This window comes from Chroicocephalus ridibundus, chromosome 13 (assembly GCF_963924245.1).
Source record: "Chroicocephalus ridibundus chromosome 13, bChrRid1.1, whole genome shotgun sequence".
In the NCBI taxonomy this organism is placed as follows: domain Eukaryota; kingdom Metazoa; phylum Chordata; class Aves; order Charadriiformes; family Laridae; genus Chroicocephalus; species Chroicocephalus ridibundus.
In genome coordinates, this window is record NC_086296.1 from 8,687,825 (window position 1) to 8,709,320 (window position 21,496).

Genomic DNA, 21,496 nt, shown 5'->3' on the forward strand with positions numbered 1-21,496 from the left:
GGGAAAGAGAGGACATAACCAAGGTGCAGTGGTGTTTTCAGATTTTAAACAGTAAAGCAAAAAGAAGCTAGATATCTGACTTTTTAACAATCTAGACAATGATCTAAATATTATAATACTACTACCAAGGAACCAAAACATGTCTTCCTTATCACAACTGAACTTGAAAAATAGACCTCAAAATACCAAAGAAAGCATCATTATAAATCTACCAATCCCTCGATATAAGATGAAGAAAATAGGGAACCGGGTGTGCTGCTTCATTAAGAAACATCTCTTTGAAAATTGTGCTTTAAAGACATGGGACAAGAAGCAAAACAAGAAAAATCAGTAGTCTAAGAAACGTGTGACTCTTCCAAGGTATGCAGATCCAGGTTCAACCTCAGGGACAAATACTCGGGTATATATCATTCTTGCACTTGGTGAGACCAGGGCTACCGTGGCAGGAACAAAGAGGTAAGACCAGCAAGTTCTTTGGCAAGTTTTCCTTTTAAGGGTCTCAGGAAGTCTAGGAAGAAATACAAGAACAAAAAAAAAAAACCCTGAATTTTCAGGATAACTATAATAAAATAACAATAAAAAAAACTATAGTCTGACGAGTATTCAGGGACCTTGGTGACATAAATAATGGCACGAGAGGAACTGCAGACTCAAGGCTCCATTTCCTCATGATAGTGCTGGAGTATGGTCCTTCACCCCATCCCTCACTCAATAGCAGGCTTCTGAAGACACCTGTAGAGAACAGTTTTCAGTTTTCAACAGAACTATATATAGTGTCTTGTGAAAGTCTCCACACTCTTCCTTCGTCATGGAAAACCTAAGAATTCTGTCAAGTTTAGAGCCTCATCTGACTCAGTCACTGCTTGCTATGGCTTTTGATTACCTCTTTTAGTATTTTTCTCTCTGTAAAATCAAATGACAGGGAAAAGCTGTTGTCTAAGATCTCTTCTGACAAATTTGATAACATAGGGAGGGCAGTTCCATGTCTTAGCTTCAGCAGTTTACCTGTTACAGTTGTTCAGAGGGACTAATGTTTTCAGAGTTTTACTTTAGAATCCAACACAACAGTTTTCTATCAGCCTGGGGGGTACTTAACTCGGACTATAGTGTGGTCTTTTAGTAGTTTTAATAGTTTAGAACAATGTTTGGCACAGGCACTAATTATAATTAGATGGCTTTTCAGGCAATCATTGCATATAACTGTGTGCACAGAATGTTTAGCCCAACTGAGTCCCCATTTCAGAGAGAACCTTTCCGTAAGAGCAATGTGTAAATTTTCTGGCTTACAACCCTAGTAACACAGAGTAAGCAATCACCTAGACCACGTATAGCAAAAAGCCAACTAACATAAAGCCAAGCTGAGAAAACACAGAGCTAATTTTAACAAGATATGGAAGCCTTGTATGGAGTCATGGCTTTTTAAACATCAACCAATGATTAAGTTGAAATGCTTGTGCTACGTGCTTTTGGGTGAAAGGAGGAAGACAAAAATACTAGAACATTAAAGCTCCAGTAGGTTCTAAGTTCTTAGGTATTCCCTACATCAGACTTTTTATATTAAACTATGAACACGGCATTTCTTGCTTTGATTGCCTTAAACATAATAGAAAGAATAATTACCACTTGAAGAATTTCAGTAATTCTCATTTCAGTGTAATTAGATGTAGTGATTAGAATATCTTTTCTGTTGCATTACAGTCCTTCCTTAGCACTAAAGAACAGTGAAACAAGTTATTTCCATAATTATCTTCGGTTAAGGGAGGAGCACAACTTAACACTAGAGTTGCCATTGCTTCCACTGGAGCTCCTACAGCCTCCTGCCTAATACCCTGTAGTGTTGTGCAATGACTTTGTAAGCAGTTTGTGTCACTTCATTATCTGCAGAATTTATTCTATTAAACACAATCTTTTCAAACAACTTATCCATAGGCACTTTTAGCTGATCACAAGTTCCCTGAGGGATAGATCTCCTTTACACCCCAAAGACCAAGAGTCACGCTTCTGATATTAACTACTTCTAGACTGCCTGCCTCACCCATCAAGTTTAAAGCACAGACAGGACAGCCTCGCTTCTCATCATTTCCCGAGTTGAGAAATGGATCTCTCCATCTTAATACATCATAAACATTTGATGTACCATTAGCATTGTGAGTTAATAAGAATACTCCTAGGAACCCCACTAAAAAATTTGTTGTAAAGTTCTCATTTATCAACATTTATCAACATTTAGCTTCCCATTTCTTGGACCATTAATCCAAGTTTTCTTAATAAGCTATGCCAAAAAAGTTACCAGGAAAAAGTAATTTATAGAATGATTTTTGCTTACTAACTTTTTTAGAATAGAAACAATGTCAGCACATGAATTATATGCCAATAAAACAATATACTTGAATAACTTTCCAGTCACATATTGGAAGAAAACAATTTCTGCTTAAAGAAATATGGATGAGTTCTTTACTCTTTGACTCTCACTGAAAGTAGCTAAATGTCAATGACGCTCTGGATCAAGGTCTAAATTATATTTTGATCGATGTGCTCTGTATCTTCCACCACAGGACTGCATGATAACAAAGCATACTCTGTTTCTCATACACCCTTCTTTCTTTCCTCTTGGTAATACTGTTGCTAATTTGTTCAGCAATTGATCTCCATCTCCATCCAACTCATTTAGCATTGTGATAGCAATAACTGTTTCACCCTGACAGCTAATACAAAGCAACAAAATCCCTAACCTAGTTAGAGTTGAGTTTTTGCTACCGGGGGAGCTAGGTGCAAAAACGGTATTCAAAAGTTTCAGCATTTTAAGTGTGTGCTGAGACCCACAATAGGACCTAAGATGCTCTTTTAGTCTGTAGCCACAGAGCAGTTTGCCTGCAATCTCTGCTGCAGGCTCTGTGAGTGATCTTCAGCAAGTAGCCCAATTTCTGTATGTCTATTGTTCTTCTGTAAAGCAGGAATAACAAGTATTTCTTCTTTCTCCCTAGCGCTATGTGGCATGAACTTTCATGCCCTTATTGAGTACACAGCTCCTGGTACTGTGAAACTCAGCTGTCACAGGGAGAGAGGGGGGAGAGAAGAATTTGATGCTTCACATTATGGTCTGAAGTTTCAAAAACAAGAAAGTACAGCAAGAATTGGTCTGGTAGGTGAGGGGAGGAGGTGGAAGCTTCTTATATTGAGCCAGTCACATGGTTAGAGGTTGGCACATTTCTACTCCATGGTGACTACAGTTTTTTCAGACATACATGAGACCTCAGAAGTCTACACCAGGGTCTGTACTACCATTGCAATAGTGCTAATAACATCCAAGATGAGTAATTTAAAGCCAAATATTTACTAAAAATCCTGGATATGCTCTGTAACAAATACTGTTGCAATCTTGGCAGCTGTAAGTCAGTTGGTCTAAAAATAGCTGAGTTTTACTCACATGACCTGTGATTACTATCTCTAAATTATTTGAGACAGGGACTGTTGCTATCATGCTTTTTGAAAAGTATGAACTGATATGGATCTATTCTTAGTTCATATATCTAGTTTGTACTACAATATCAGTAGCATGAGTTTGGTGCATATATTTTTTGGAGTCTAATGCAGCTTTTCCCAAAACTTAGTTTTATAAACGCATAAAATTAAATACCTATGTTACGCGCAACGTGTGTAGCAAAAAAATTTATTTCCGTCCCCCTCCCCTTTCTCCCAGTCAACTGCTGAATAAGCATGAGCTATCTAAGATTGTATCTAATTTCTATCCTTGAGTCATTTGCAAGAATGGGCTCCATTTCCAGACTGAATAAGACCTCCAATAGACATTACACAAACCAATCATCTGTATAGAAAATGTATTGAAGGATGATCATATTTGTGTGAATTTTCATCGTGCATGTAAAAAGAATTGAGGAAATCATCCTTTATCCATAACAGCAATTATGTACAGTCTTACCTCCCCACAATGAGATTTAAACCAAGTTTAAATTTCAGTGATTTTGTGAATCCAAGCAAGCCCTCTACTTTTACTAGTCAATTCACCATTGGAACCTTTTTTTTTTCTTTAATTCACATTTATACAGCTACACGTTGGAAGTTGTTCCAACAGACATTTGTGGCAGTGCAAAGGAGCCAGTGTAAGAGGCATTCCATATTCGAAGCAGGAATAGAAAATAAAACAGCTGAATCCTCTAAGATCTTTTGCAAGAGGACTCAGTTTCAACGAAAGCCAAGTCCAATAGTGAAAATGGAGACTACTGTTGTAACAAGTTAAATATTTAAAACAAAACTAGGCAGTCTACCTCCTAACTACAGGCAGATAATCTGGCACAGAGCAGGACATCTTGCCATGGGAAATAATTTCAAAGGGAAAATGTTACATTAAAAAGACAGGAAGATGTTCTGAAATTCTCTAACAGCCACTTCCAAGTTGTTTTAGCCTTTACTAGTTAAAGAAGCTGATGATTCTAATAACTTCTCCAACACTTTCTCCAATTTTTTCCTACATTTTGTATAAGCAGCTGATGAAAAATAACAGTTTAGATAACAAGTGAAATGCTCTATCTAGCAATCACAAGACATTTATGGTTCAAGAAGGTCAGGATGAATATATCCTGTTAAATCAATACAAAAATAAAACTCCGCTCTCTGACATCAGCTCATTTCTCATGAAGTAACTCTATCCCAGCTTGCTTTGCTTTTAGAAAAAGTTTCTTTGTAGCTTACATTAAGTCCAAAAATTCCATAAATGCTGACTGATCTTGCCCTTTAGTCATTATTTGCTCTCTTTTTACTAACAATAATTTATTTACTGAGTTTCTGTACTTTTTAAATATCTGCTATTTATTTTAATTTTTCAGATACTGGAAAATATTCAGCAATTTTTGTACAAGGTCTTTTTGTTGCATGTGTGATTCAAAGCAGCTGGCTACTGATATTCACACGGTTAATCATAAAGCAGATTTATTTTCAGACACATAACATATGAGCCAATCAGCATGACGCTAAGTTTTAACATAATAATTTTAAAGATTTAACAGATATTTAATTAGAATCATTGCACAAGCCCAGTGTGCTTTTGACAAATGTGTATACCAGCCTGGAAAATTCAAGCCTGGTCCTTCATGAGGCTACATCTGTATGATTCGCACAGAGCAGGAGGGAGACTAGAAAACATTTATGGACACATGATCTTGTGCCACACACATCCTTTTACTAGCAGGGATGAGCTGGCTCTGCCATAGGACTGAGCTGACTGGACGCCATATGAATGTACTGGTGTAGGACAGCACACAGCCCAGCAGCATGCTGCTCTTCTACAGGCTTTATTTGTTCAGACTCAGCTCAGCACTAACTAAGGCCCCACAGAGTTTTGTGCAGCATGGGGGGCGGGGGGAAGGAAAAAAAGAAAAAGAAAAAAAAAAAAGAGCTTGCATCTGTCCGTAAAGGACTGAAGACAGACCTAATGTACAAAGGACAAGGATCAGGCTTCGTCTCATGCTTCCTCATAGCCATTCACTCGCTCCTGATTGTACCGTGCAGATTTGTAAAGGCTAAAAGTGAACAAAGGAATAGAAATGCTTAATGCTAAGGAGAAAGCCCAGAACAAGGATCCTGCCATCCCTTCAAAGTTTACACTACATCGGCTTTGGTCAAATGTGAGCTATGGGACTCAACACAGGAGTTACTGTATGTAGTGCAATAGGCTGAGCTCTCTAGATTTGAGAGATGATTTAATTGCTGCTAGAAGGAGGTGCAGCAAAACTGGCAGAGACAGTGACGTAGCTTGTTGCAGAAGAATAGACTGGATTTTCTCACCAGACTTACAAAGGGTCAAACTGTTTCCTGAGAACATTATGTACCAGCATTCCTGGGCCAAATGCAAGTATCACATGTAAGCCCTCCCAACACCCTTCTGTAGGAACACCTTCTATTGCCAGCTAAACAAAACCACAATGTTCCAGTTCCCTGCCATTAGGTTACTAGTTTTAACAGGAAATAAAGATACTTTTTCCAGTCATCGCTGGGCACTCTAGTCATGTCAGAACTACCCAACAATACATTGCTAGAATGGGTATAATCTGAACAAAACACTTCAGTAGAATAAGTTACATAAAGAACTGGATGTTTTTCATTTAAGATTCTGAACTTTCAGGAAAATAAGAAAAAGATTAAAAAAAAAAGTCAGTGTGAGCTGAAGCACCTGCTTCATAAATCTTTAAACCCTCCCTCAGAAGAATTTGTTTTCTTTCTGTGAATCTTGTACCACCTGAAAAACTGACTTTTTGTGCATTTACACATCACAATCAAACGCATTTTCACAATTCGACAAAGGAAAAAGTGAAAGAAACAGCATAGTATCTCGTCATAGTGAAAAAATAAGCTTAACACACACACTATTTTGTTTCCCATTACAAAATGGGTTATAGCTATTCAATGGTACCTTTGGGAGTAGTCTGTGCACTTGAAATTGTTTAACTTCTGATTGTGTTGATGAATGAAACAAAAAACTCAACAGTAAGAAAGGAATATTTCATATATGTACAGTGCTTTTTCCTGTGCCTTGTTGAGAAGGTTGACCCAAGCATCACTCTATCTAAACTTTATTCTTATATCTACTACTGGTCACTGTCAGAGAAAGGACATTGGACTAGACAAACATTTAGATTAGTTCACATTCATAAAGCCCAAAGTAAAGTGGAAGTGGTGCATCCTTTTCTTCCTTCCCCTACACAAAGCACTAATGAAAGCTAAATCCTCTATGCTTTTCTTATATTCACACATGGAAAGAGTGAAAGAAATTTAATTAAGTCATCTGAAGTATAAAAAGCAAGAAAGACTGTGCTGTCTTTCTTGTTCTGCAGCTTTTTTCAGCAAGAGATCAAAATACCTCCTAACAAGAAAAGCACTTCACATAAGCACTGTGTCTGTTTTATTGTCTAAACCAGGGCTTTTTGTTGTGCATCTGTCTAATTTTTACTCAATTAAAAAATACACTTTAATGTCCTAACTGGTGCTAACATTCTAACATAGTTCACACCTAAGTCCTACAATCAAATCCCGTGACTAGGCCAATCAACGTTATTTTTTTTTTCTTTTCTATCATAAAATATGACACTCCTTCCCATTGTCTTTAAGAAGCTTTCTCAGAATTGCTTCAGATATGTTCCTGTATCAGCTGCTTCACATGTGATGAGATAATCAACTCTTCTGTGAGATTTCCTTTATTTGCATTTTAATATGCTCATCAACCTGATTAGGGAATGGGGAACCAAATTCTCTAGAGGACAGTATGCTCACTGCAAAGTACTGTATTTGACTGCTATAATCCAACAAGGTTTAAATACTATATTCCAAATCAGCCAATGAATAAACCTGTTTTCCCACGGGCTCCTTACATCCACCTTCTATGTCAATCAAGCATTTATGTTCTTCAGACATTGTCACTAAACCAGCCAACTTTGTATTTTATAGTCCACACTTCATCGTTTAAACCTGATACTTAAGAGAATTTGTGTTCCCAAATACCTAGACTCGCAGGAAAAACAAGATAAAAGTCTGGCAAGGTCTACTCAGGCATTTATTGCTCTTAAGTTTGCTGCATGTAGGAAATCAGCAGTGAACCGACAGAGCAGGTATGTGCTCCTTGCACAGTCATTTTGGTTGCCAAATGAATTCCACAAGTAGCTCTACTTGTATCTGTTGGATTTAGTTGACAGAGGCCCTGCATGTAAAAATCACCTACTTTCTAAAAAAAAAAAAAAAAAGAAAAAAAAATCCAGTTTGTCTAAATAAATCTTTGCTAAAGCTAAGATGACAAAATGCAGAGCAGACAACAAATGGAGAAGTCTGCTCTGTTTTAGAAGATGCCTGGAGTCTCCACTCGTGTAATAGAAGAGTTTCCAAGGTAGAAAAAAGTGGGACTGTAGCACCACCACAAAGCCTCAAGAACAGTTGGTTTTGTTTTCCTGAAAATGCCAGTGCAACAAAGCTCTGTGCTCTCTACATCCCGATGCCTACTATTTCAGGAACCTCAGAAAACCACTGAGTAGAACAGTAGCTTCAGAGTGCGAAACATATGTCTTAAAAAGTATTGGTTGCGCTATGGTTGCAAAACAGTAATATTTATCCCTCCCATAATATTCTACCGATTAACATATCTCTTAAAAGCCGAGCACTCACGATAAATCTCTAGGAAATAACACACTTCAACTGAAAATTCACCTTTGGAGCACTTTGACCACTGTGAAGCAAGAATGGTAGTTTTCTGTGATGTGTACAAGCACAGAAACTCTATTCTCATTTTCTGAAAAAAAATTTCCAACTCCAATTTAGGATCTAACTTTTCAGAGGAGCTGATGAGCTGCAGAGTGGAAAAGGGAAAGATTATGCAATTTAAAACCAGAGCAAACCTTTTCATTCCTTCAGGCACTTTTGTTCCTTACAATCCCACCTTTAGGGGCATTTAATTAATATTCTTTTTCAAAAAATTGTCCCAACTTCAGAGTAACGAGCCAAATATGTCAGGTAAAAGCCAGACAGACCATTGTATTCCTCTTCAATGTTACACTCTTGAACAACTTGCTTCATAAATTAACGAGCTTGTCAATTAAGTTTAGAATTTCAGTAAACCATCTATATTAAATATGACTTGGATATGAGGGAAGACTGTCAGATCAAATGAAGAAGATTAATGTGGGATTCTCAGAGAAGAGATATCATCTGCTGACTTTTGGGTGGAAAAATACGATAGGCCGTTCATTACCCTTTGTTTAGTGTTCCACCTGGTCCTCCGGATTTACAAGCATCTTCGGAGCTTGCAATTTTTATTTATTTTAGGAAAAGAAACATCCTTTTCTAATAATTTATGAGACTGAACACATTCATTTTCATGCCACAATCTAATGACTCCAATTGCTAAAACTTTTTTTTATTAATTATGCCTTGTGTTCCATTGCAACTTAGCTCATCAAATTTCATGGTTCATAGTTGTTGGTTTGTGTTTGGTTTTTCGTTTCGGGGGGTGCGTGTGTTTTGGTTTTTGTATGGTTGGTTTTTTGCCCCCCCCCCCCTTTCTTTTTAAAAACATGCACCACTTCTGCTTGAGCACCTATTTACACATTAACCTGAGTACTATAGCCTGTCTCATTATCTATCAGGCAGCATTGAAAATAGACACTTAGCGTTTTTCCTCCCTACCTGTGTACCTCAAGCCTTGATTCTTCAGCTGGTCCTGTACACCTTTAGGCTCGTACATGTAAAGAGGTTCACCAAAGTCCACCAGAAAATAAGCATATTTGATCTAGCCTTATGGAAATGATAAATGCTTAACGAAGGAAAGAAACTAATCCCCAGTATTTAAAGTTGATGTTTTCAAGTAAATCCAAATGACAGACATGCCAAAATCTTGGTTGCAGTCTGTATATTCCAGTGTAATATCTTTCTGATTTGACTATATTTCCATGTGCAAATTTATTCTCAACAGAAATGTGTGTCAGGCTTTAAATAAGCACGAAGAACAGATTTGCAAAACTAATCTGATTTACATCACTTAAGACTTTTTACCTACTACCTGTGGCAAAGTAAATTAGCCTGCTCCTCAGCAGGAGTTTCCTCAATGAGAAGCAACAAATTCCACACTGATAGAAGGCTTTAATGTGTGTTTCAGGAGCTTAGAGTTAGCTGCCTGACTTTATTTTGGTTTACACAGCATTTTAGCTACTTTCCACCGAGGATTTTGTTGTGCGCTTGCTTATTTTAAAATCTCTTGCAAAAGGGACCTGAGGTAGGACCTGCCATATCAGTACAAGGAAGATCACCAAGTGAACAACACCTAGAAGTACTTTTCTAGGTAACTTTGCTGTGCATTTGATAATCAGTCTTGGGGAAAAGAATTCTGATTTTTAATACAATGTACAACACTCCTAATTTCTTACACCTGACATTCACCATCATATTTCTGTTTTGTATTTTAATTACTACTTACAACACGTGGGTGGTGTTAACAAAGGGCAACAGACCCTTAACACACATATTCGGGGGGGGGGGGGGGGGGGCTGACAAAAGTCTTGGACAATTTCTACCATAATCATGTAAATTCTAATAGATGTCTATCTGTTTTACAGGCAAAGGAAAAATTTTGGATAAAGTTTCAAACTGCAAGCTCAAGGCTTTTTTTAAGCAGATCACTACTTGTTTTCCTGATGAACTAGTAAGATCTGTTGTGTCTCCTAGAGTTTAGTCATCATGCCAGCTCACCCACAGATGCTCTGAAAGAAACCAGCACAAACTACTGCAACCTGCGACACAACTAGCTCTGCACTACCTTGTGCTTTCTACGTACTTCCTTTAAAAGCTGAAGATGATGCCTATTAGCCTGTGCTGCTCACTGCACATAGTCCTCCAGGCACTTCTACCAAAGCGTTTCCTGTTCAATAATTTCTAAGATGCTATAAATCTTTCCCATTTACCCTGATCATAAAGGATCTCTAGGGAAATTTTCTACTATTTATTTAAGGCATTGATTGAAGTTTCTGAATTATTTTTAATTCTTACAAATAGTTAACCTCGTAAAAATGGTAATTCATTAAAATAATCTCTTTATTTCCATATGTAGGTCTATGGCTCTATTGACAACTTAAGAGAACCATGAATTTTTTTCTCCTCAAGAAAAGCAATGAGAGCTACAGGGACAAGGTGCCCTTTAACTCCATGCCGCACATTCACAGCTAGATGAACTGTATTTTTGTTGACCGAGAGCATTAATTGTGTAGTGATTTAATTTTCTGGAAGACCACTGGGCACCTTCCTGCACGTAATGCAGTAGCAATTTTACTTGTCTGCCCCTTTTCAAAGAAACATATGAAAAACTGATTAAAAAATGATAGAAATATTATCTTTTCTGGCTGATACAAAATGTGAATTACAAATGCAAAATAATATTGCGTAAATATTTTCATAGAATCATAGAATTGCTGAGGTTGGAAGGGACCTTTAAGATCATCGAGTCCAACCTTTAACCTACCCTGACAAAAGCCACTTCTAAACCATGTCCCTCAGTGCCCCATCTACCCTTTTTTTAAACACCTCCAGGGATGGTGAATTCACCACCTCCCTGGCCAGCCTATTCCAATGTTTAATAACCCTTGCAGTGAAAAAATGTTTCCTAATATCCAATCTAAACCTCCCCTGACATAACTTGAAACCGTTTCCTCTCGTCCTATCACTTGTCACCAGGGAGAAGAGGTCAGCCCCCATCTCTCTACAACCTCCTTTCAGGTAGTTGTAGAGGGTGATAAGGTCTCCCCTCAGCCTCCTCTTCTCCAGGCTAAACAAACCCAGCTCCCTCAGTCGTTCTTCATAAGGTTTGTCCTCCAGACCCCTCACCAGCTTTGTAGCCCTTCTCTGGACACGCTCCAACACCTCAATGTCCCTCTTGTAGCGAGGGGCCCAAAACTGAACGCAGTACTCGAGGTGGGGCCTCACCAGTGCCGAGTACAGGGGGATGATCACTTCCCTAGTCCGGCTCACCACACTATTCCTGATACAGGCTAGGATGCTGTTGGCCTTCTTGGCCACCTGGGCACACTGCTGGCTCATATTCAGCCGGCTATCAACCAACACCCCCAGGTCCTTTTCTGCCGGGCTGCTTTCGAGCCACTCTGCCCCAATCCTGTAGCGCTGCATGGGGTTGTTGTGTCCCAAGTGCAGGACCCGGCACTTGGCCTTGCTGAACCTCATACCATTGGTCTCAGCCCATCGGTCCAGCCTGTCCAGATCCCTCTGCAGAGCCAACCTACCCTCAAGCAGATCAACACGCCTGCTCAGCTTAGCGTCATCTGCGAATTTACTGAGGGTGCATTCGATCCCTTCATCCAGATCATTGATAAAGATATTAAAGAGAACCGGCCCCAGCACCGAGCCCTGGGGGACACCACTTGTGACTGGACACCAACTGGATTTAACTCCATTTACCACCACTCTCTGGGCATGGCCATCCAGCCAGTTTTTTACCCAGCGAAGAGTACACCTGTCCAGGCCATGAGCAGCCAGTTTCTCCAGGAGAATGCTGTGGGAAACGGTGTCAAAAGCTTTGCAAAAATCCAAGTAGATAACATCCACAGCTTTTTCCTCATCCACTACGTGGGTCACCTTATCATAGAAGGATATTAGGTTTGACAGGCATGACCTGCCCTTCACAAACCCATGCTGTCTGGGCCTGATCACCCTGTTCTCCTGCATGTGCCGTGTAATGGCACGTGTAATTTTGCTACAAGTAAATAGTAGAAAAAGACTGAGGAGGAAAAATTAGGTACTGAGGCTCTGATTTGCTGAAGTTGGAATCTAGTCAGAATGTCAGCGAGCAAGTGATGCTTGGAATAAGAAAAGTTATCTGGACCTTTGAATTCACACACTGAAGTGTTCAGGATTCAGCATAAGATTTCATCTCAAATGCAGTATTTCCAGAAAAGTACTATCTATACACATTAATGGTCAATATTATCCTGGAGGGATGGTACTACTGGATCGCTGCCATCCTTTTTCTTAAAAGTTTTCTCATTATTCTTCTGCCTTTTTGGGTGGTATTTCTCAGAATCGCACTACCAGCTGTTATTGCTTCAGGCTATGCAGAGGATTTGCACATATCCTCTGCCAAATAGCTGGGAAGCTACTGTAGAAATACTATTCCATAATGTATTTGTAGATAAGTCATTCTTAGAAAAGATACCCTCAGTTATGACTTTCATTCTTTTCTTAATAGCTACACTTTTATTACAAATGATAGCTCCCACAATATGTAACATCTAGCCAGTGCACTGTAATTACAAATTAAGGTTACTGGTTCTTCTAACTTTTGGCTTTTTTGTATGGTATCATCCTGTTTAAGACCATAAGAACAGTAATAATGGAGCATGAGTAAGAGGCACAGCTACATCCACCATTTTAAGAGATGCCTCTTTCCCCCCTTGTCTCCAGCTAGAAGGAACTAAATCTCATTTCACACCTTAAGACAGGACAGAATCGCTCAGCCTGTTCCCTGCCAGAACGGAATAACCAATGTCAGGTAACAAAACCTTAAGGATGACTGATTTGTCTTATATCCTTACTGTAGTAAACACCAGAACTGAAGACAGCTGTAAATCATGCCGGTATGTCAGGTCAGAGGCTAAAGTGCCCAAGATGCCACTGATACAAGACAAATGAGGAGTGTCACTGCCCAACCAAGGGGGACTCACCCTCAAAACTCAAATTTGGTAACTGCTTATGATTTTTAAATTTCTAAGCCACTGATAAAGCCAATCCTAAACAACAGTTCCCAAAGCTCAACCCAAACAGCAGCCAAAAAGACAGATATTAAAATCCAAGCCAACTTTATAAGAAAGGGCCCTTTTAAATATCTCTTTCTCTTCTACTTGTGCCCCATGTCATCCCTTGTGCCTCTCCCAGGATGAGATGAATCTCATGTTCAGGCCCAGCACTGATGCCCCAACAGGAACAAGTGACAGTGAGACGAACAAGGTCCTGCAGTCCTCCTCACACAGCCTGTACCTGTGATGCCATCCTTTATTCCAGACTCTCAGGATGGATCCCAAGTGTGCAGGCCTGTCAGCTGCACTGAACTGCCCGCTCCTCTGGCATCTTTTTTACATTAATATACTGGAAGTATTATGAAGTATAGCATTATGAAAAGAAAATATGGGCAGACGTTACCTTAACTCATGCTATAACCGTTAACTCTCACAATACAGGAAATTACTCACAGTCATCTAAAACAGTACCACTAGGGATAAATGAAATGGTAATTCCATTTAACTAACTTCTATATCCTTTGTAAGCATTACAATTTCAGAATCAGTCAAGACTAGATACATCCATCAAGATATTTCCAATATATTTTTGACCCATGCTTTTAATGTTTCCTGTTACTTTCACATTCAAAAGAGACACCACAGTTCTGCAGACAATGTGATAGATCTTAAAATACTTAATCTTCATATCTCTTTATGCTCACAAGCTGTAACCCTATTAATTCAAAATTCTTAATTCAGTCTCTGTAGCACATTAGATATCCAAAACCTCTTAGGGTTTAGCTTTAGTTGAACATTAGCAAAGATTTTCCAGCACTGACTGCCTCCCAAAACCACAAGTCCTTCTCCCTTCCTCCCACTGCCCAGGCACAGATACACCCCCTCATTTCTGCGGCAGGGAAATGTGGTGATACAGACCATGTGCACTCCACTAGTCATCCCTGACCTGCATGACTACCATACTAACTGAAGATATCACATAAAGTACAATTATGAGTTCAATATAGACATAAAAAAAAAGAAAGTCATGTTCTTTGATTAACCCACAACAATCCATTTTACTCATTGGGTTTAATCTCGCCACACATTACAGCAAAATTGAGAGTCACATAGGAAATACTGAGAACATACTATTAAAATTATTAAAATAACGGAAGTAGATAATGTGCCCTGGCCTTGATCCTTCCAACCATTTAAGTACTTACTTAATTGAAGGTTCTGGGACTAAGAAATTAAAATGAATATTAAAAAAAATGGTCAGAGAAACCTATCCAACCTTTCAGACAATAAATTGTCATAGCAAGTATTGCATGAGAATATTTTCTGCATTGTTTACTTAGTATAATACTAGATCTGAGTTTACAGTCTCACTTCCCTGACTAATTTAACTCCTGAAGTCTGACTGATCACCACTAAATCTCTTGGCACTAGTTAGGGATACCTCTACTCAGCAGAACATTTGCTAACACTGTCCCCAATAAGCAATGGCCATTACTGTTCACTCACATTAAGCTAGAGCCACTCCCTGGCAGATGTCCTAGTAAAATGGCCATCCCAATTCATTACGTTTGCCATTAAAGGAATAAATAATATATTCACTATTGAAATTAGATCAAAATATTGGAAGATTCATAAAAGTCCTCCCACCTCATTTGGGGAAGAGGAAATAGACATTATCATAAGCACTTTACAATATATTGCAAGACTTCTGCTAGCAGCACATCAGTGTCACTGCTGAATTATGATATTCCAGAAACACCAGCCTTCATAACTGCAAAAGTAACCACAATTTCAATAAACTGGAAGGACACATCAAGGTCTATAAAACAACAGGATGAAAGGAATGTGGCATTAGCCTTCCATTTCTTCCCCATGCCTTCTCTGCCATTAGCTGTGTGTTTGTATTTCAAGAAGATCAGTTAAAGTGAGGGCGAGCAACTTCCCTTTAAGTGTTTCAGTGTCTTTGATTCAACTTTAAAGACAGATCTCTAATACATCAGATGTCTATATCAATCAAATAACTGGGTGACAAGAGTCATGTTGGTTTAAGCAGCAACCACACGCAGTTTCTAACCACATTAGTAGACACCTAGCGCAGATTAATCAGATACAGCCCAGCAGCTGAAATTTCAGCGGTCTAACCTTGCAACGTGCAATGCTCTGGTTCCCCTGGGAGCGAAGGGAGAGAGCAAGCACCTGTCAGCAGGAAGCCTGGAAGACCTTGGCAGAGGAGGTCCATCGCTCAGTGCCACAGGAAAGCAACGGGTTTGGGCTGTGCTCCACAACAAAATTTAGAAAGCTTGTTTTCTGAAACAAGCGTCATTGTATCGGGCACTTGGAAGCAATAATTAGGTTATAAAAATTTACAAGAGACCATGAATTTTTTGTCTGATCTTTCCATTAGGATTAATTGTAAGCAGTGTAACAGAGTCATAAAGCAGCCTCAGAGAGAAAATCTCTATAATTAATTGTACCATTTGACTAATAAAATAATGTATATTTTCATTAACAAAGCTGAATGCAAACAGAACTGATTTTCACTTTTATTTGATGTAAACACAGCTTATTATCTTAATTAATCCTTCTCCAGGCTTTGTTTTCTGGAACACATTTATCTCAAATAAAGCAACACATAAGCAGTATTTTTATCTTTATAGCCTCAGATATGATGTAGGAGCTAAGACCCGATCCAAGAATGTAGTCACATTACTAATGCTAAAATCACCTTGTAAGTGGGTCCCTGTTAGCTGAAGCAGTTGTATCAGCCCTGGGGCTTACTACCAAACAGCATCATTTTGTGGCAAAAGGTCTTAATGCTCTGATCCATAACTAACATGAGGTAAGGGCTTACTACCAGCAGGGCAGCCCCAGGCAAGCTGCACCTCAGGTGAATTTGGAATTTATCATTCCCTTCTTATCTTGAAAAGACCCACACAATTATTTGTACCAGCCTTTTCAGAATTTGCTGCAGTACCTGCTAAAAAGGTTTCCGAAATGACATCTTTTTTTCTTCACCTCTGTTAAGAAATACCCGTGCCAGGCGCTGGCGGGGGCTGTGGGGGCCGGCGCTGTGAGGGGAGGCCGGGGCTGCCCCGCCCGGGCACAGCCGGTTCCAGCGCAGGGCCCGGCCCAGCCCCGCAGCCAGGCTGGTGGGGCCTCGGGGAAAACACAGCTAAGGAAGGGCAAAACTGGCACGGAATGAGGAAAAAAGTGTGAGAAACAGTCCTGTGAGCACCCAGGCCAGAGCAGGAGGAGCGGGAGGAGGTGCTGTGGGCGCCGGGGCAGAGTCCCCTGCAGCCACGATGGAGAGACACGGGGCAGCAGACATCCACACTGCGGCCTGTGGAGAGCCCACACTGGGGAGGGTTTCCCCACCACAAACTCCCGCTCTATTTTGCCATCTCACCTGTCATTCCTGACATTTTCTTTACCTCCCCTCCACCTGTACCGGCACAGAAAGGGCCATACGGAATATGGTCAATGGACAACCCAAGTAAACACCCTCTTTCAAATCATCTTGTTTCAAACACCTCAGAAGAGCATGACCATCCCAAAATTGATAATTAAGCTGAAATACGTCCCTTTGGTTGTAGAGTCAGTTTCAGCATAAAGAAACAAGTGCTTTTTGCTTTTTTTATTCTTCTATTTGACATCTAAAATAGATTTTTTTAATTAACTATATAAACAGGAAATACCTGATCCAAATCCAGTCTGACCATTGTCTCAGTCCTTTTGCCCTAAATTTAGTAAAGTGCATATGAGCATAACAATATTTAAATGTACATTTAAGTGTAGAAGATCATATTCAAAACCAGCGGGACTTAAGCCTACACTTAAGTGCTTTCCTGAATCACGTTTGGAACCGAATACTACTTTGTTTAATCAAAGAACTGCATTTGCTTTCCCACCTTTCACTGAATGTACAGCACATTGTTTAATTACATCTTTTAATCATGAGATGCAAAATCTCACTCACCACTTCTATTCCTTTATATCTTCATTTGTAGAACTCTATCTCTGAGAGATTTACAAGAGAAACATTTTTAAGTCTTTCATAACTTTGCCACTTCCCTCTTGTTTTCCTCTTTTTTGCCCAGTCCTAATTCGGGTAACAGAATTCAAGGGGAAAACATGCTGTTTTCAGTATTACCCTCGCTTTCTTTCCTAATCTCAACCAATGAAAAATCTTCAACAAAACCCCCCCAAAAAAAATGAGTCGTAGGTTTTAATAATAACAGAATGATGCTTCTCTAGAACCTGCACTCTGTAGAGATTAAATGTTACAAAACCCAGAAAGAAAAGATAAGGCTATGCCTTCAAACAACAACAAGATTTTATTTTCTTTGACTGAAAATCTTAAGGTACTGGTACCAGCAGGAGACATCCTTATGCAAGCGCTTCTTACCTTCCCAGAACTTTCAGAAATGGACATAAAAGCAGAACTTTATACACTCTCTTTTTTGATATTTGAACCTAACCACAAAACTTCCTTTACTCCTGTTGTCCTGAGGGCTCTACTCTGCTGTGACCTAACCAGTACAAATTCCTCACACTAATCTAACCAGGATTTATTCAAAGAAAATTCAGTAGAATAGAAACTAGCAGGGAGAAAAACCAAAAGTGCTGCTGGGATTATAGACAGCGGAGAGCTCATCAGCAGCAGATATTAAAAGTAAAGGAGGTAATAAAGAAAATAGCTAATGTTATCTGAAAACTATAACCCATTTTAAAAAATCCTAGTTAATTGTAATTACGAGATGATCTATATAATTGGTGGCAGTTATACAAATAATTAAACTAAAACATCAGTATTTTTGCAACAACTCTTAGGTAGTACAGAAAGACAAATTACAAAATAGCCACAGTGCGTTATTGTATTGAATATGAGACTTGAGGATTCATTCAATCATTAGAAGTGGTTTATTCTACAAGTACTTTCTTAGAATTAAAAAGTCTTTACAGTTCACATAAATCTTCATTTAAAACTAAGTGAAATGCTTGAGATGCAGGAATATCCTTTGTGTTTACTGAATATACACTTTTCAATTTAGAATTTTCCAAAGTCCTTTTAGACCCATCACGAAAGCAGAACAGTGTACTGGAAAGTACAGTAACAGGGTGTGAATGAGGAATGTATTACCCATACTAGAAAAGGTAAGTTTGGGACTACTAAAGTAAACTTGACAAGTCTGCACGTAAAGCACCACAGTGCTTTAGTGATAAACAGACTCAATGTATTCTTTATCTTAAAAAGCATTTAAAGATATTTCAAACCACTGACTAATTTAGAATGAATTTTCTTTCCAGTAACTTGCCTTAAAATCAGCCAGTGCTTGCTCAGCAGTATAATGATGTTCTCCTTTTAGAAAATGCACAGGGCAGCAATTCCATCATTAAAGAGAATCATAAACAAATTGCCTCAATTTTCTCTGCACAACCTTTCTTTGATTGTTATTGTACAGGTTCTATCATAAATTAAAGATGTAGTTTTAACAAATAAGTTTTCTTGCGTTGTGTTAATCATGTTGGTCTTTCAAGATGTTAAAGCTACTCTGAAAAAGCTGCATGCAATCTGCTGAACAGCAGAGAATCCTTTTGCGGAAGTTTTCTCCACCAAGGATTACTTCATACTGCTTAAGGCCAGAAAGGCCTTTACATTATTTTTATTTTGTGTGTATTCCACCTGGTTATCCCCAGAGATGACCCTAAGGACTTCACGCAATCAAATGTATGGAAATTGATACCTATTTCATCCCTTCTTGAGTTTTTTTTTTTTTTTCTTGACTGATGCAGAAGAAAACAAGGGCACGAACACACAAGGGTTTGCACATCTAGTAAACCACTTCTAAAATCTTGCCTGCTCTTATCTGAGAAGCAGTAGCTGGGTGCGTTTATTTCTCATTCATTTTAATACAAAGCACATTTATTTGCATAAAACTATTATGGAGACTATCTGGCCTCCATTGTGTTGTCTCTTGAGCACCACCTTTTATTCTCATTAGTGAAGGGATGCCATTGGGAATTATTTAATCTCAGAGATCAATCTTGAAAACTGTTTGGTTTGAGGGCATTTGTCTTAATATACATAATAAAAGCGGTGGGCTGTCTTGGAAGGGGAAACAAATTCTCTTGTAAGTTGTATCAAACATGACAAGTAAGCATCCCTGAATCCTTTACATCATTACAATTTCAGATGCAAATAAAGATAGAAATCTAAAATGTATAATCCTCAGGCTTTTGCTCCCTCTCATAACCAGAAGATAGAATTAATTTAAAAGCAATTAGGATTGTTGTATAATAATAAGATTTAAACCAATAATGAAAGGAAATTCATTCTGAAAGGGATGAATGAGAGCATCATTTCCCAAACACCTCTAGCGATCAGAATTTAAATACGTTTTCACCCAAAGTTCTCAAAGCATCTCACCAAGTATAATTTTGACCCTTGTGTTACAGATGTGGCAATTAAGGGATAGAGTAAAAACCACAAAAGCTTCTTAAAAGTTCTACTTTGACATTTTTATCAGGAAAAAAAAAGAAATCACCATTTTTCCAGTGTTTTCAATTGACAGCTGAAATCAAACCCCTTTGCATTACAGGGGTTCAGACAAAATGGCCCAAAAAGTAGAATGTAACAGAATGAAATGAAAATTACAAAATACTATAAATATTAAGACTTAAGCTAAAGATCTAACTCCAGCTCAACCTCTTACTACAAACCTTGGTATATACATAGACCTAAACTGACTCTCACTGCTATTTTCTCACTGACTTACATTTATTTAGACGTCTGTGTACTATAAAATGCTTCCGTAACTTTATACACAGTTACGGAAGCATTTTATAGATAACTGATAACTGATCATGAAGCGAGTATTTACAACAACATTATTCAAAAGTCACAGACACACAGTGAGAGGGTATCTATAAAAGCAATTCAAAACTATCCATGCAATAGAAAGGTGAGTCAGGGAGCACAGGTTTCCTTACATTTAAGGCATTTTTTAATTCTTTAATGTAAAAACACCTTTTTTTTTTTTTTTTTTTTTTTTTTTTTTTTTTACCTGGCAGGGAAGGTTTGCTTTTGTGGAATTTAGACCTGTAATACTTTCAGGTTTTGCTTTCCTAGATAGATTCCTCTGCAGAATTGTTAAGGTAAACTTATCTGAGCTCACACAATCCATTTAACACTACAAGACAATGTTGTGAAGGAACATTGGTTTTCCTCAACAGCTTCACAACAAGCCGTGACAGCAAAGATGTCACATATGCTTTGAATAACATAAAATAGTTTTTTCTCTTCATTTATGAATTTAGTACAGGCCCAAGACATCATCTTTATTCAGCTTCACTTACTCTCTCAAACAGAATTGATAGCAAAGCTGTTTCTCCATGACAAAAAAAAAAAAAAAGTTTTATATTTCAGCAGGACATTTTTCTATCTATCTCCTACGATAATAAGCCCCTCTGTCTCAACTATGGAAGTTAACTATTTCAACTTGCTATCTTGACTTCATACCCACCATTGTAAGCACGGTTGTAAAACGTCATGGTTTGGTTGTAACTACATCTGTAACAGGTCCTGGTAAAGAGAGGGGAAAGGGGAAATGGGTTGCCATAGAAATGACGCCTGTGAAAAACTTCTGGCACCTATTCCCACCTCTGCCTCCCTTCCTGATCCTTTCTGACTTGCACTAAGTGCTGTCTGCCAACCCGCCAAATCATGTAAAATGAAACAGGCACTAGAAAGCAAGGGTCATCACTTGCATTGGAGTGGTGCTTGGAGACCTTCTCAGGAATCAAAGACTGTAAAGTTGATGCTGTATATATCAAAGAAACAAGACTTAGACGTTACCAGATAGAAGGCAGGGGATGGAAAGCTGATGGTCATTTTCCAGCTGGAAAACAATCACTACAAGAATAAATTATTTGCCCAAGGTCGGTGCTTGAGACTGGTAAAACTGAATTATTTGGATTCCTAGGCTGGCAATTAAGCACCTAAAAAAGCCATTCTTTCACTATTTTTGGAGAACTATTCTTAATATGTATTTTACTAGGTGCATGTAAAGTAGAGGAATAACATGGTACATATATGAAGTTAATAAATACAGCTCCATTCCAGGGTGCCAAAATGATGGCTTAGATCTTCTGCAAGTTTAATAATGAAGTGTCAGAATCAGAGTCAGTCAGAACATAACTCTTTG